The sequence below is a fragment of the Capsicum annuum genome, chromosome 8 (assembly GCF_002878395.1).
Source record: "Capsicum annuum cultivar UCD-10X-F1 chromosome 8, UCD10Xv1.1, whole genome shotgun sequence".
Classification (NCBI taxonomy): domain Eukaryota; kingdom Viridiplantae; phylum Streptophyta; class Magnoliopsida; order Solanales; family Solanaceae; genus Capsicum; species Capsicum annuum.
This window is the reverse complement of record NC_061118.1, coordinates 94,346,445-94,362,673: the sequence shown is the minus strand read 5'-3', so window position 1 is coordinate 94,362,673 and position 16,229 is coordinate 94,346,445.

Genomic DNA, 16,229 nt, shown 5'->3' with positions numbered 1-16,229 from the left:
TTTATTTTGGGTGTGTTCAGATGGTGTGATTCGAAAGTGTATTCTAAAAGTAGATATGATGAACATTCTTAAGGCCTGTCACTCATCTCTAGTTGGGGGTTATCATGGTGGTACTCACATGCATATAAAATCTCACAACGTGGTACTATTGATCGACTATTTATAATGATGCACATGATTATGGTTAGGCTTGTAACAAGTACCAACACCAAGGAAATATCTCACAGAAGCATAAGCTCTCTATGACACCGATCTTGAGCTTGAGTTATTTGATATGTGGGATATTTATTTCATGGGTCTATTTGTGAGTTCTTATGGTATGAAGTACATATTGGTGGTAGTTGACTGTGTTTCGATGTGGGTGAAAGTAATTGCATTTCCCAATAATGAGGGTCGTAATGTCATAATATTTTTGAAGAATAACATATTCTCTTGGTTTGTTACTCCACATGATATCACTAGTGATAGTGGACCCATTTTTGCAATCATCTATTTAAGTTCCTGCTTGAAAAATATGATGTGAAACATAAGGTGGAAACACGTTACTATCCTCAGACCAGTGGGCATATTGAGGTCTCCAATCGTGAGATGTTGTGTTATGAATTTATAGCACTTTTGATTCTTAAAACTATGAAAATATGCAAGTTTCTTACGTTGTTTTGTGAGATATGATGTGTTTTGGGTATGTTTTATAGGAAATTGGTATTTGGATTCTAAATTGAAGAAAAGATGAAAATCAAAGTTTTGGCCTACTTGGGCATTTTTGGGTGTATGTGCCACTTACCGGGCGTAGGTGGCCAAAATATGTATCAAAACTTGAAGTCCAGAGGCTCAGAAGTAGGAAAAAGAAGACTTTGTCACTTACTAAGGGAACATATGATCCGTATGTAGTAAATACGTTCTGTATGCGACCAAAATATATTATAGAGGTCTAAGTCCAGAGAGCTGCAGAAGTTATCCAGATGTTTTGGCACTTACCTAGGACCACATACGATCCATATGTGGTACATAATGTCTGTATGTGGCCTAAGTAAGTTGCCACTGACTCACTTTTCCTTTTTCATTCGGGTTTTGATTTTTTAGGGTTTCCTTGTATCCTATAAATACCCTTTTGATGTTTTGTAGTTAGGTTACACACTCTTAATACTAAAAAGCTTATATTTGATTCCAAGATTCAAATTTTCATCTTGGGATTACATTGTTTATGATTTTGGTTTATAATTCAGTTGTTGGATTTGTGTTTTACTTGTTGATCATTGTGATATTGTTTAATGCTTTTCATTATGAATTATGTTAACCATTTCACAAGTATGAGAGGCTAAAGGCCTTTGATAGGGTTGTGGGAACCCTAGCATATTGACGAAGTAGGGTAAGTGCTAAGTTGTTCTGAACCAGTATCATTGCATGTATTGTATTATCTTCGATTTGATAGATGTCCTAGCGATTTGGAAATGTTAGGATCCTACCTAGAATATTACTACTTACACCATAAGAGGAGTAGTAACTAGGAAAGATAATCACAATAATAATTTAAAGATTAATTGTCGATCTAGGCTAATTAGTATTATCTATATAAGATGGTTATCTATCATCTAATAACCTGAGACTCAAAAGGTAATAGATAACTAGAATCTAGGATAAGGGTTAGTAATGCGAAGTCCTAAAAGTCAAAAGGTAAAGGATACAATCCATCAGTAAGTCCACAAGACAGTTGATAGTGCATAACTTATCAGATTCTACATGCAAGGTACTGGGTTAGTTTAATAAAGCACGATAAGCCTACTTAGTTGAGAAGCCAGGGGGAATACAATCCTAGTTCTCATTTCCGACTGATTACAACCAAAGTTAAGATTTGCTACTTTTTAAAGATTATAATAACAAAACCCCCCATTTACTTTCTGTTTAGCCCGTTGAGTTTAACAAACTAGAGATACAAATTTGTGTCTTCCCTGTGCGTTCGACCTCAACATAGTTGGGTTATTATACTTGGTAGCAACCGCTTTATCCTTAATTTTTGCAAAGACTGTGAATGCTAACAGGATCAATAAAGCTAGATGATTATCGTTGGTCTTACCAAAAAACTTTTAAAACTCCCATAAGTGCCTCTTCATATTACCTTGTGTATAACAAGGCATGCCATTTACCGATTAATTTTGAGCATAAGGCACTGTAGGAGTTGTAGAAGCTAAATTTTGAGTAGCGTGATGCTTCTAATTTGAGGATGAGTAAGATGAATGAGTTATATGAGTTTCTTCTCTGGGCTTATGAGAGTTCTGCTTTGTACAAGGAAAAGATGAAGTGGTACCATGACAAGAAAATTGAGAAAAAGGTATTCCATCCCGGTGATATAGTTTTGCTGTATAATTCAAGACTTCACTTGTTTCCTAGAAAGTTGAAGTCCAGGTGGTCTGGACCATTCACCATAGTTAGAGTGTTTATGCATGGTGCAATTGAGTTGAAATAAGATGGAAATGCCCCATCAAGGTAAACGATCATCGCGTTACACACTACGTGGGGAGTATGGCGGATTTGAAGGTTTATGATGATGTAAGATTTGGAAAAGTATGAGTATATAAGGTAACTGATTTGTTCTATGACATTAAATCAAGTACTTCATGGGAGGCAATCCATAGGCTTATTTGTACAGTCTGAGTATCAAACATAGTCACATTGTTCTGCGATGTTAAATCAAACGCTGCTTGGGAGGAAATCCAAGGTTTTAGTTCACTTTGTTTTCTATTTTATAGGTTAAAATCATGGATAAAGACCTAAAACTAGTAAAAATTGTAAGAATTCAAGTAAGTTTAGGTAAGTGGACATACAACCCTATTTATAAGGGTTCGTAGGTCCAACCTACGATAGATAAGTTGATGTCGTAGGTGTTAAAAGATTTTTTGGGTTTCTAAAGTTATACATATAAACCCACTTACAAGGGTCATAAGTAAAATCTATGACCTGTAAGTTAGGGTTGAAAGTACAACATACAACCCCGTAAGTTGGGGTCGTACAAATTAAAGAAGAAATTAGATTGCAAAACCTACTTATGGACCCACTTACGGGGGGAGTAAGTTGTACTTATGGACTGTAAGTAGTACTTACTTGCCGTAAGTGACCCCGTAAGTTGGCAAAATTTTTCTTGGGCCTACTTTTTAAAATCCAGATCAGGCCCTTGTGACCCGACCCGTTTCGACCCCCATTGTCCAATTTAACCCTAAACCCTATTACCTCATTTTTTCTAATTCCTAGCTTCCACTCACTTAAAACTCTCCAAATTCCACTATTCTCTATTAAAGGCACAAGCCTATATCCCTCACTCCTCACTTGTACACATATTCATCAAAATATAAGGCTAATATCAAGTAATCATCTTCAATTTCCAAAATCTACATTTAAGGTAAGAATTTTGTGGCTCCAACTTTTCAAATCACTGTTCTTGCACTTTGAACTTAAGACTATGCTTAAAGTAATCATGAAATAGGTGAATTCTCATAGTTCCTGAACATGTGGAGCCTACAAATTAGTGAAACTAAATTTAATCCATTATATGTTGTTTGGCATACTTGTGACCACAAATAAAAATAGATGTAGAAGTAGATTAACTTGCATATTGTTGTAATACCTGTGGAAATTGACTTGTTGAATATTGTAGTATTTGAACTTGGTATAAAAATTAAAATTATATATGTGTGAAATGAAACTGCTGCTAAAATCCAACTTGCTCTCAAAGGAGTACTTATGCAACTACTTACTAGCCTAATAAGTAGTACCTATGGGCCCATAAGTGGCCTCGTAGGTATCAAACTTAAAGACCTGAAGCTTCAGGGCTTTATCTAGAACTTACGAGGGTAACTACGACCCAAATAAGTACTACCTACGACGCGTAGGTAGGAGTCATAGGTAGTCTCTGCCTTGGTTAGTCAAATATTTTTGTTTTGATATTGTGTTTCAATCACTAACAACTAGTTTTTTAGGTACCATATAACCAGAAGCTAATCAAAAGTAGGAAATTCAGTCCAAGATGTGGAATGAGTCTCCTGAATGGAGTTGTTCCGATAGACTTAGGGCTGCTCACAAAGATAGGCTGCCATGGCAGTAGTTGTTGCCAATTTGGGCACTTGGCCAGCACTAACAAAGGCCCCAAAGAAACCACAGGTTAGGGCATAGACTTCACTAACACACTTCATTCGAACTAGGCCCCAAAATAAAGTCAGCCACTAGTTGACGACCATACTTTCCCTAGTCTAAGAGAGAGAAAAAGTCAGACGATGGTTTAAAAGAGGAGGTTGAGTCAGGTTCAGGTTTAGGTTCTTGGGAGGAGTAGGCTGCAACCGACTCCTAATTTAAGGAGGGGTCAGAGTCTTCATTCGAATCATTTGAGAGTGAGTCCTCATCAAGCTCAGCTATATCGTAGTTTTATAAAGGTACTGATGTAGCTCATGGTACCCTGGAAACTACTTAGGGCACCCAGGCTACTATTTCCATACTTTGTACATCGGAGTCTAAGTCCACACATGTATCTATAGTACCTATAGCTTAGATTCCTCTGAGATGGTATGTGGAGGGGATGCAGTATATTTATGAAAAATATAATTTTATCATTAAGCAGGGTCGACCACAATGTACTAAAGTGGGAGAGGTTAGTATGGAGTTGACCGGGTTAGCGGAGCTCTAGAACTGTAGGCTTCTTTTGAGAGTTAATGGCTAGGGTGGATGACCCAGCCTTTGGTTTAAAAAAGCCAGTTCTTTTTTAGAAGTTCTTTGAATCCTATGCATCTTTGAAATACTGAGTTACCCCATGTGAGGGGAGAGCAGTTAAGAAGCCCCATAGACCCACATATTGGCTGGGGGGTGAGAGTTGGTATTTTTAAGGCGGCAGTCTACCAAGTGTTATTTGGGTCAGATTATGTGGGGATGGCTACAACATCTGAATTTGATTATCGCATGAAGATAACATGGATTAGGCACAGTATGAGAGACATAGAGAATAGAGCACTTAGAGTGGATTTTCCTAAATGGATAGCTATACTGATAGCAGAGTTGGGCACTGATGCCCCATGGGTTGAGGAAAAGGGTGAGATTAAGAAGGCATCACAACACATTGCAGCAAGGTTTTCATAGGCTATGGTATGCCATAGATTGAGTCTGACATCTACTAACAAAATACTTACGTGGGATAGAGCGGCTTTGATTGCCAACCTGATTGTTGGGTACGACATTGAGTTTTCTAGATGGATGCATAATGAGACCCACGTACAAGGATTTAGTGAGACACACGTATGATTATTTAGTGAGATTACCTCCTTTCCTAGTGAGATCACCTCCTTTCCTTTCCCATGTTTGATACATCAGCTGTTTGATGCAGCTAGAGTGCAACCTATCCCAGAGGTAGGTCAAAAAATCGAGGTAACTCACCAGACATATATTAGTTTTATTAAGGATATAGCTAACTCAATCCTTCCATATCGAGCTCATCCACTGTCATCTTCTGGTATGGCCCATTATAATAGGCCTTCTATTCTAGTCAATCTTGTTAATAGGTCTAGTGTAATCATGGATATAGACACGAGCAGTTATAGAATTAAGCCATCTTCTACCATAGGTGGTGAAGGGTTCATGAGCACATCTTTACCAACCTCAGCTTCTACTTTAGCACCAGTCGAGGCTACTACTTTGCCTCCTCTCCCAATAGCTACTGGGTTTGTGAGTGTGCCACATGAGTTTTTACAGTAGATGGTTGAGCGACACTAGGAGGTGACTGATCCAGCTATATCACCGAACCAATTTAGAGGCTTTTGAGTTTAGATTATAAAAGAGGATAATGATAGCTTTGGAGGTGTATACTAGAGAGATACATGTCTATATAGACAACTTTGAGACTCAAATGAGATCACGACTGTACGAGGTTCAGGAACTGAACTTGTCGAATATATGTAAGGAAATTTCTACATTGTGCACAGAGGTACGATTATTATCAGAGAGCCATATTCTAGTTTTCCCTCTAGTCATTCCAGATCTTATGCAACCATTATCCCAAGCTCCAAAAATAGTATTTGATCTAATTTGCAAGAACATGAGGCAGACTCAATTGTTGGGGCCGAGAGAGGTCGTGAGGAGGAGTTACGGGACCCGACTATGGATTATCATTAGATCCTAGAAAGAGTAAATCATGATTCAATTGTATCACATTTGATTGATGAGCGAAGGTGTGTTGAGATGGCAGCAGGCGCGTCTTCTAGTCATACACCACCTACTCTAGTTAAGCCACGCATGCCCTAATGGTGGTGAGTAAGATTCTAATGCACAGAGCATTTCAAGTATGTCTTCATCCCTTATTTTTACACTATAGTTATGCACCATAGATAGTGCCTAGTCTTTAGTTAGGAGAGGGGTATACCATATCTGAGGGTTTTTTTGCCATACTTCTTTTCCCGTTGACTGTGTTATCCAAGTAGAACCGACATGTTTAGGTCATATTATGTATTATGTTTTGTATTTTGTGTTGTATTAATATATGTTTTATGCTTTGATTGTGTTTAATTAGGAGTGAAATAAGGATCCCAAGGGTAGTTGACACCTTTTATTTGTTCTAAGTGTTTTGAAAAAATGATACCCCTCCAAAATTTTTGTGAACTGTGTGATGTAAATATATGTGTGACTATTGTGGATCTTATTATGGAATTAGGATTAATTAAAAAATAGTAATATCTTAGCATTGAATGAACTGGATTGGTAGTAGTTGATGATATAACCCTATACTATGTATGTGTAAGATATCTATCTAGTTCTCTTTGTACATTTAATACAAAACTTGCTCGGTTAGTCTTGCCTAGGTTATTGGATAGTTAGTTAGGACATGATTATTGGCTATTTTTGACTTAGTCCACTCTTAGCATGAATAATCATCCAAATATGAATTAGCATCCCTTGATTCCCGATTTGAGCCTACGTTGACCTATTTTATTATTTTTACCTTTTCACCTTTCATTTGATTACAATGAACTTATTTTGGCCCTGGTCTCACCACAAAAATTATGTATTTTAACTTAGGAAAATCACCTAAGTTGAGGGTGGCTACCAGAGAGGTGCGTAGTTAAAATTGGCTATGTAGAAGGTTGTGTAATGCAAAAGAAAAAGAACATAAGGTTGGGTGTGATAAAAAAAGAGAGAAATGAAGAAATTGAAAAACTTAAAAAGAAAAGAGAATTAATGAAAATCAGAAAGAAAACCACACCCAATCCAAATAATCAATAGAGGGGGTTAGATTTTCTAAACTAAAATTGAGTAAACAGCCATAGGTACCTTAGGTTTCTTTTAGTTAAGCATCGACTGTGGTTGTTGTTATGTGTTAGTCGCTTGAGGACATGCAAATGTTCTAAATTGAGTATGTTGATGTGCCCTGGTTTCATGGCACTTTCAATGCTTAAAATAAAAAATTATTTAAGTATTTAGGTCCTTTTTGTTATATGTTATGTGTTTTTGTGTTTTGTTTGCAGAAAAATAGGTTTAGAAGCAAAAGAGAAGAAAAAGAGATGAAGTGTAGCTAGGAAGGCCACTTACAGACCCAGTTATGGGCCGTAAGAAGTACTTACACCTATTGTAAGTAGGCCCATAGATGGCAGAAGAAAGTTCTTAAAGTATGATTTTGGTTCTAAGAGTTAAAAAGGCCATTAACAGGGAGTAAATGGTACTTATGACCCTCGTAAGTACCTCTGCAGGTTGGTGATATGTAGTTTGGGGTTTTCTCTTAGACCTACAAACCCACTGAGGGTCCATAAGTAGTACCTAGGGCCTATAAGTAGGGTCATGTGTAGGTACCAACTTAGTTTTCCTGTTTTATTTTGGTTAGGATTTTTAGGTTTCTAATGTATCCTATAAATACCCCATTGATAGTTGTTATAAGTTTACACACTTCACATACAACATTATATTGAGTTTTGAGATAGAATTTTTATCTTGGAATTCTTGTTCATGATTTTTAGGGTTTGAGATTAGCTTATGTTTCTGTTTTCATTCTTAATTTATTGTGAGATTATTCATATGCTTTCTGTTATGAATTCTATAGGTGTTCTTACAAACATGAGCTTATAAACCTCTTTACTAGGGTTGTGGGAACCCTGATGGAATAAAGAAGTAGAAGAGGTGCAAAGTTATTCTTTATTGATGTTCTTACATGTATTGTGATTTCCTTTCGTTTGATTTCCTTCTTAATGACTGTAGATGTTACAAACCTTCTTGTATTTAATACTAACTCAAGAGAGAGATTGAGATTAGGAAAAGAAGATCACAATAGTAATTTGAAGCTACCAACCTTCATCTTATTAACTTAAGACCAAGAAGAGATAGTTAATCTGGGATCTAGGCAAGGGTTAGTAATACAACACTCTGAGATCGAGAGAAGATGAATGATATTTACCAAAAGGTATCGAGAGATAGTTGGTGATACATAACTTGTTAGATTCTACATGTAAGGCATTGAGATAGTTTGACGAGCATGATAAGTATGCGGAGTTAGTAAGTCAGGTGGAACACAGTCCTCGTATTGTCTTATATTGATTTCAACATAAAGTGTGCATGATTTGTTACTGTTATTACTGTATTACAAAATCCCCCATTTATTTAGTGCACTTTCCAACTATATCAACAAGTTCGAGATAGAGATTCATCCTATTCCCTATAGGTTTGACCACAACCTTTGTTGGGTTTTTTATTTGACAATGTCCGCGTTACACTTTCTAGGAGGTGTAATTTTGGGAGGCACCAAGAAACTCAAATCATTTTCATGGATCTAAATTCCAATGGGTTGAACCCCAAATAGGATTAATACTACCAACCAACCTTAAATCCTCACAAGGTTGCTAATTCAAGTTCATTTTTCATCTTTTAAACTTTAAAATAATATCTTGGAGTTCCAATGAAGTAAATTTGGGAGAACTAAAGAATGAACATATTGTGGTCTCATTTAAAGCAATTTAACCATGTAGGTTACAAATTAGTTTTGGTTACAAAAAGTTACTAATGATATATAACATTCAAAATACTAATTTGAAATTAAAACTCGTTATTTAAATTGAGTTAAAAAAATTTCTCAAATCTACATGTATGTCACATGTAAATATACATTGTATACATAGGCTAAAAAATAATTTCTAGGAACAAAAATCTATGTACATGGAAATATACATGGTATACATAGGTAAGAAAACAATTTCTAGGACCAATAGTCTGCTTAAAATCTTCACCAACCTATCTAAAATTTTAGATATGAACTTTTCAAGATTTTTCTTATTGACTGCAACAACACCTTACAGGATTGAGCAAAACTAACTCATATGCATAACATAGTTTAGAATGAACACATGGCGCATGTCTTTGATAAAGTGTTTTCATTATAATACTATTGATAATGTGCTTACATCTAGGACTAACCGTTAAGATTGAATGCAATTCAGTACCGGATCACAAGAAGTCTATCATCGAAAAAAGGCAAGAGCTCATGTGTGGAAACAAAGAAGGACTCATGGCCAGAGTTAGAGAATGAATCGTGTCCTGATGATTGAACATAAGGATAGAAATGCCAGATATATTAGTAGGATACTCTTCCATTTATTAGGGAATAATATCTAGAATCCATAATGGTATTTCTACATGGGATATTTCTATTGGGTGTGGTACTTTACGGCTTGATTGGAGATTTTCTATTGATCAATGTATTTCCTTTGTCATCCTGAAATAGAAGCCTTAATACACTTGGAATTTTGGAGTATAAATAACAAAGCAATATATTGATATACTTGGTCTAAAATCTTTCTATATTCTACTAAGTCTTAACTCACGAACATTTCTATATGAACACATCTTCAGATATGAGAATAGCAACACTTTAATGTCTTTGATCAAATGCTAACATCTAATATCGAAGCTAATAAGCCTTCTCTGATTCATTTAACTTTCTTACTACCTTAATTCAGTTACAAATATGTTTCACCTTTGATATACTTAATTAAATGAATTAAATTGAGACGTGTTTTTCTTACATCATAACAAATTTAACCGAACCATTTTTCTAATAAAGAGTTTGACGTCCATATGAGGGTAGGCAATTGTGTGTTGGTTTAAATTACCACTCTTCTCTTTTATTAGCTTGAGTTTATTTATTTTACATGAAAACCGTTAACCAAAACAATGAGAATGCAAATAATGCATATGACCCTGAGGAGATCCAAGAATAACAGATCTTAAGGAAGGCGATACCATGGTTTCTAATAGTGTTGGGTCGATCTAGAAACTATAGACCTAGAACGTAAATATGTGATATGGAGTAGGAAGAAGGGAGAGTTACTACGAAAGAGGGTCAACTAGGAAACAAGAGCCAACCTGACATGAATAGCCTCAAAAATCTTTTGCCACACACCAAATTTCACCCTAACACAACAAGCATCTGATGCTCTAGAAACACATCAAAAGTATCTTATACATATGATAGTTCATGTTGTTTCTCCATCATTATTTGTTTATTTACTTAATTAAATTCAATTATTTCAAGCTATGTGATTATCAATTAAAGCGATAATTATTAAAAAAATATAAAAAAATATAAAAAAATGTAAATTAAATATCTTTCTAGTAGCTAAATATAGTTGTGTGCTCATTAAGTCAATCAATAACTTTAAACAATACCCACGACACAATATTTTTATTTACGAAGCATCTAAGAAAGAATAGCTAAATAGAAATGCAACTCGAGAACCTACTAAACCAAATAAAAAGAGAGTCCTATGAGCAAAGGATTACCAATAATCTTTCTGAATGCATGTCCCTCGTAAGGGATAGGATCCTTGGGAACATGCTCTACTTCTATACCTAGAAACCACTAGAAACAATGATGAACATATAATAATAATAATAATAATAATAATAATAATAATAATAAGAAAAAATATTTTAATAAAACAATTCAAATCCAGTGATAGAGTAAATCATGAAACTTAATAAAATCGCCAATTGTGAAGAATTAATAATTTTCAAGTCAAGTTTTTTTTCTTTCAAAAAATCAAATCTGATTGTTCAAGGTCAAAGTTACGTCAAATAGCTCATCATGTCATGCCAAATAAAATGGTGAATCGGTAAGTAAAAACCTACCAACTTAAAGGTGGTATGATTTTAGGCGGTGCCACACTTTCGAGCGAATCAAGTTGGGAGAGCCTTTCCAGTTCAAGTTTCCTATTGCACTGGAGCCGTCAACCTGTGCCAGTCAGTTGTGCTCTACACTGACATAGCTTTCTTGAAAACAATTTATTAATAAGTGAATTTAAGAATATATGAATATCGTATTAAACTATTTTTCAAAAAATCTTTATGTTCTACTAAGAAGTTTTAGTATAATAAGATATTTGACAATATTTATTATTGACTATTTTACTATTTGCATGATATAATTTTTTAATAAAGATGAATTAATTAAACCCCTTCGTGAAAGGTAGCTCCGACACTCATTAAAATGAAGTAAAAAAGTTAGAGACTAGAAATTCTTCCCAAAAACTACTTCTCTTTTCCTAAATAAGTGATCTTTTTAGCTTGGACACATTTCTTACACTGTGTTTGGATAGTGATTTTCCATGGTTTCATAATGTACAGTATGGTATAGTATAATATTGTACTGTACAATATAGTAAAATATAATGTTTAGATGAACAATATCATTTACTGCTATTTAATAATAGTTTTATTATTTCGGTTGACAGTATGGCACTTTATCATAACTGGTAAGTTAACTAAAATGACTTTGATTATTATAAATATTAAATTTATCAATAAATAAAATAATTTAAGTAATTTTATTCTTGCTAATTTGTCACAAATTTTACCATGTAAATATATTAAGTTGTTAAATAAAAGCATAGATCAAAATAAATTATCACAACCCGATTTACGAGTCATGATGGCACCTATCTATCCCGCCAGTAGGTAAGCCAAATTGTAACCCGAAGCTAAATACAGTGGGTTACCTTGGTGGAGAATACCCAATCATAGACGAAACTGAACAAAACACTCATAAATAAGTAAAGAGTTCTAAATAGATACAATAGTCTATACAAGATATCATCCCACGAACTGATAGAGCCAGTACAAGAGCATCTAATAATAATAAAACTTAAAGACTTAAAATAGTCAACAACATCTGTCTTAATAACTAAAGACTGAATATAAAAGATTGAAGGAAATAAGGGACTCTAACTCTAAGACCTTACCCTATCTCCAAAAAAATCAACATAGCACGATCAATGATTAATTGTGAAAACTAGTACTCAAATCTGCACCAAAAAGGTACAGAAGTGAATATGAGTACCAAAAAAATGGATACTTAGCAGGTATCATCGGCCGACTGATCTAAATCATGAAATAAGTATGATAAAATGAAAGAGAACATAAATAAATCAAGGTATATACAAACCTGAAATATTTCCGACATCGCTGCATAGATAAGTAAATAAATCAAAATAATAACATAACATAAAGCATCAACACATATAGTCATAACGACAAAAATTGGATCCTATATGTCAATTAGTGCAAAAAAGTAAATAACTCCTCACAAACCCCCATATGCTCGAAAAGTACAATCAAGATAGAATAAATCAATCATCCAATGTTATAAACAACCTTCATTGTCATTTAACCATCATTTCACATTTTTACCATCAATAGCACCTTTATCATCATGATACACTAGTCACCGTTAATCAACTATCCGTCTCTTATCACAAATTCAATTATCAGCTATTCGTCATATATCCACTAGACATCATTTGCCAACTAAGAATCATTTGACAACTAGTCATTTTACTACTAGTGTCCTTTTATGTCATGCCATATTATAACCACTTCCTCATTATTCGACTTAGCCAAACTGCTACTCTCAATCTCACACACTGATATCGTTAATCATAAAAAATATGTCATCATAGCATAATATGCACATCTAGACTCGAACAATAAATATAATCAATAACCATACTCAAATTGATAAATAATCAATAGCCAGACTTGAATCAGAAAATTATCAGTAGTCGAACTTGGATCGATAAGTAATCAATAGCCAGACTTGAATCAGTAAATAATCAATAGTTCCATAATAATCCTCCAAACTCGAACTGGGTATATATAATCAATAACTTAATAATCTTCCAAACTCATACCAGATGTACATATATATATAATCAACATCATAAGTAGTACCATCAATATGTATAAATAATAGCATAATAAATAGGTGTCAACCCTCACATTAACTAATCTGACCATCAAGTAACAAGATTTCTCAATATTACCTCAATACACATTTCCAAGAGTCTAATAAGCATAAATAATTTACAAAAGCTAACATTTGTCATAGCCTAAACTGGATTAAGAGTCTAGTTCAACTCCTCGAGTTCCATTTTAGACAAATCCTACCTGAACTAGGTTTAAGGTATCTAAATCCCCATTTAGAGTTTAAACAAGCCACAATTAGTCCCAAGGTAGAGATCCTTCTCAACACATTAACTAAGTCAAATAGAAACTAAGGCACCCATCATTAGTGTAAACAACTAAGGCCAATCTTACCCAAAGCATGAGTGACTAAAGCATTTTTTATCTAAATTGAGTATTCTAAGACATTCTCATACTAAACACAAGGAATAAAGTCCAATTCACCTAAGGCATAATGAAACAAGTTAAGAGTTTCAACTCTACGACTTTAAAATGGCCTAAACGATTCAACTAACCCAAGTCTTGCATTTCATCAATCCAATACCTAAAACCCATCTCAAATATAACACAATATCATAAGAATACTATGAAATAACACAATCTAACAAGGGATAAACCTACCTACCTCGACGATGAAAAAAGCTCAACGAACTGCTAAACATCCAATTTTCCCTTCCGAGAAGCCTTCTCTAGATGCCAAGATATCATAAAAACATTCTACTTATTAATACGAGGATAAAGATACCCATATTGCACCATTGTTCTTTGGGTCCAAAATCTCATCAAAACCCCATATAGGTCCCACTTACGAAAATCGCATTTTCGAAACCAATCCAACATTCTTACATGCTCAAGTAATCATTATCCTTTAAAAATGGGTGAAAACTAAGATAAATTAGGGCTAAAATAAAGCCCCCAAGATTTTTGAGCAAGAAATTGATAAAATCCACCTAGAAAAGGGTGAATTCTTACCTCAAATCAGAAGATAATCACGAAAATAAATGTTAATCAAACTTAAGATTCACCCCAAGCTTCAATCCCTCTTATTCTCACTATCTAGGGTTTATGCTCTCAACAAATCAGTGAGAAATAGCTAAATTTGTTACATAAGGGGTCTATTTATACCTAGTCCAGGCCCTCGCGAGTCGCTATCACAACCTAAGGCTCTGCGATCGTGGTATCTTGAGCCTTCACAAACCTTTTATGATCGTGACCTGTATAATGCAATCACACTAGTGCCATTCTAAGGGTATCATGATTGCGACCTATGGCTCGCGATCACGATGGAACCAGTAGACAACTGAGACTTGGAAATCTTCCAAGACTCCGCCAAGCCCTCAGGATTTATTCGAAACCCCATACACGCAAACAAACTATGTAACCACACCAAGTTCGATGTTTTGACTCAATGGCACAGTAAAATTTTTCATCCAAGGTTGTTTTGAACAAATATGGGTCTCACACCCATATTTCATTTTCTTAACTTTCTGACCAATTTCTTGAAATGAGTTCAGGTGTCTTGGGACTCAAGCCAAAGTCAACCTATCCTAAAATCGATATCTTAGAGTTGCTGGCGTAGTTAGAATTTGCATATGAGGTTGTTCTACTAAAGTTTTTTCCCAGTAGCTATTTAGAACCTGTAGAGACTTCAAAATAAGAGAATTGGGTCAAAAAATCAAACGAACTGCCTGGTAACTGAACTATCATCTCCAGCAAGTCATAAATGACTTATGGCAGCTATGGAAGGGCTCTAATGCCATAAATAAGCAAAAATATAAAAATTTACCTGAAGGGTCATTACAATATCCACTACTAAAGGAACTTTCATACGCGAAAGTTATGGATTAGGATATACCTGGAGTCTCGAACCTGTAATGATTTTGGGACCACATCTCATCTCGATCTACCAAGTGGCCTCCTCTATTGAAACTTAACTACAAGAATCTCTCTAGTATGAAATCTCATGACATCACTATCCAAAATAAGTACAGGGTCCTCCACAAATATCAAACCTTCTTCCAACAGGACTGAGTCTCATCTAAGCACATAAGACATATTAGGAACTTATTGTCGTAATATGTAGACATGGAAAATTGGATGAACAGTGACAAAATCTTACTCATAGGCCTCCTTACCAATGGTGTAAAGAATCTCAAAAGGTCCAATGTATCTATGACTGAGTTTACCTTTCTTTTTGAACCTTATCACACCCTTCATGGGTGATAAAGGAGGAATACACAATCACCAACTCCAAATCTCAAGGAACGAAGCCAATGGTCTGCATAGGCATTCTGCCTACGCTAATCCTCTCTCAACCTATCTTGAATCACCCTGACTCTATCAATTAAATCCTAAAGCAAATCAGTACCATAGGGCATAACCTCAAAAGTTCCAAACCATCCAGCCGGAGAACAATATCTTCTACCATATAAAGCCTCAAAGGCGCCATCTCAATACTTGAATGATTGCTATTATTATATGCAAACTCTTCGAAGGCTAAGTGTTTCCCTCAATGGCCTCCAAAATCCATAACACAGGCTTAGAGAATGTCCCCAAAAACCTGAATGGTCTTCTCCGATTGACCACCCATCTGCAAATAAAATGTTTTACTGAGAATCCACCTGATTAACTAACTTCTCCTGAAAAGCTCTTTAAAATCTCAAAGTGAACACAAAACCATGGTTTGAAATAATAGAAATGGGCACATCATACAAATGGACTATCTCCCAAACATAGATATGGGCTAACCTCTCACCACAGAAGGGTATCTAAATAGGAATGAAATGTGCTGACTTGGTCAAACAATCTAAAATGACCAAAATACCATCAGCATCATGGTAAGGCAAACCACTAACGAAATCTATGGTATTCTGCTCTTATTTCTACCCGAGAATAGGCAACCTATAAGTCAAACCACTTGATCACTAATGCACTGCCTTTACCTACTGACAACATAGGTAATGACCTATAAAGTCTGCCAT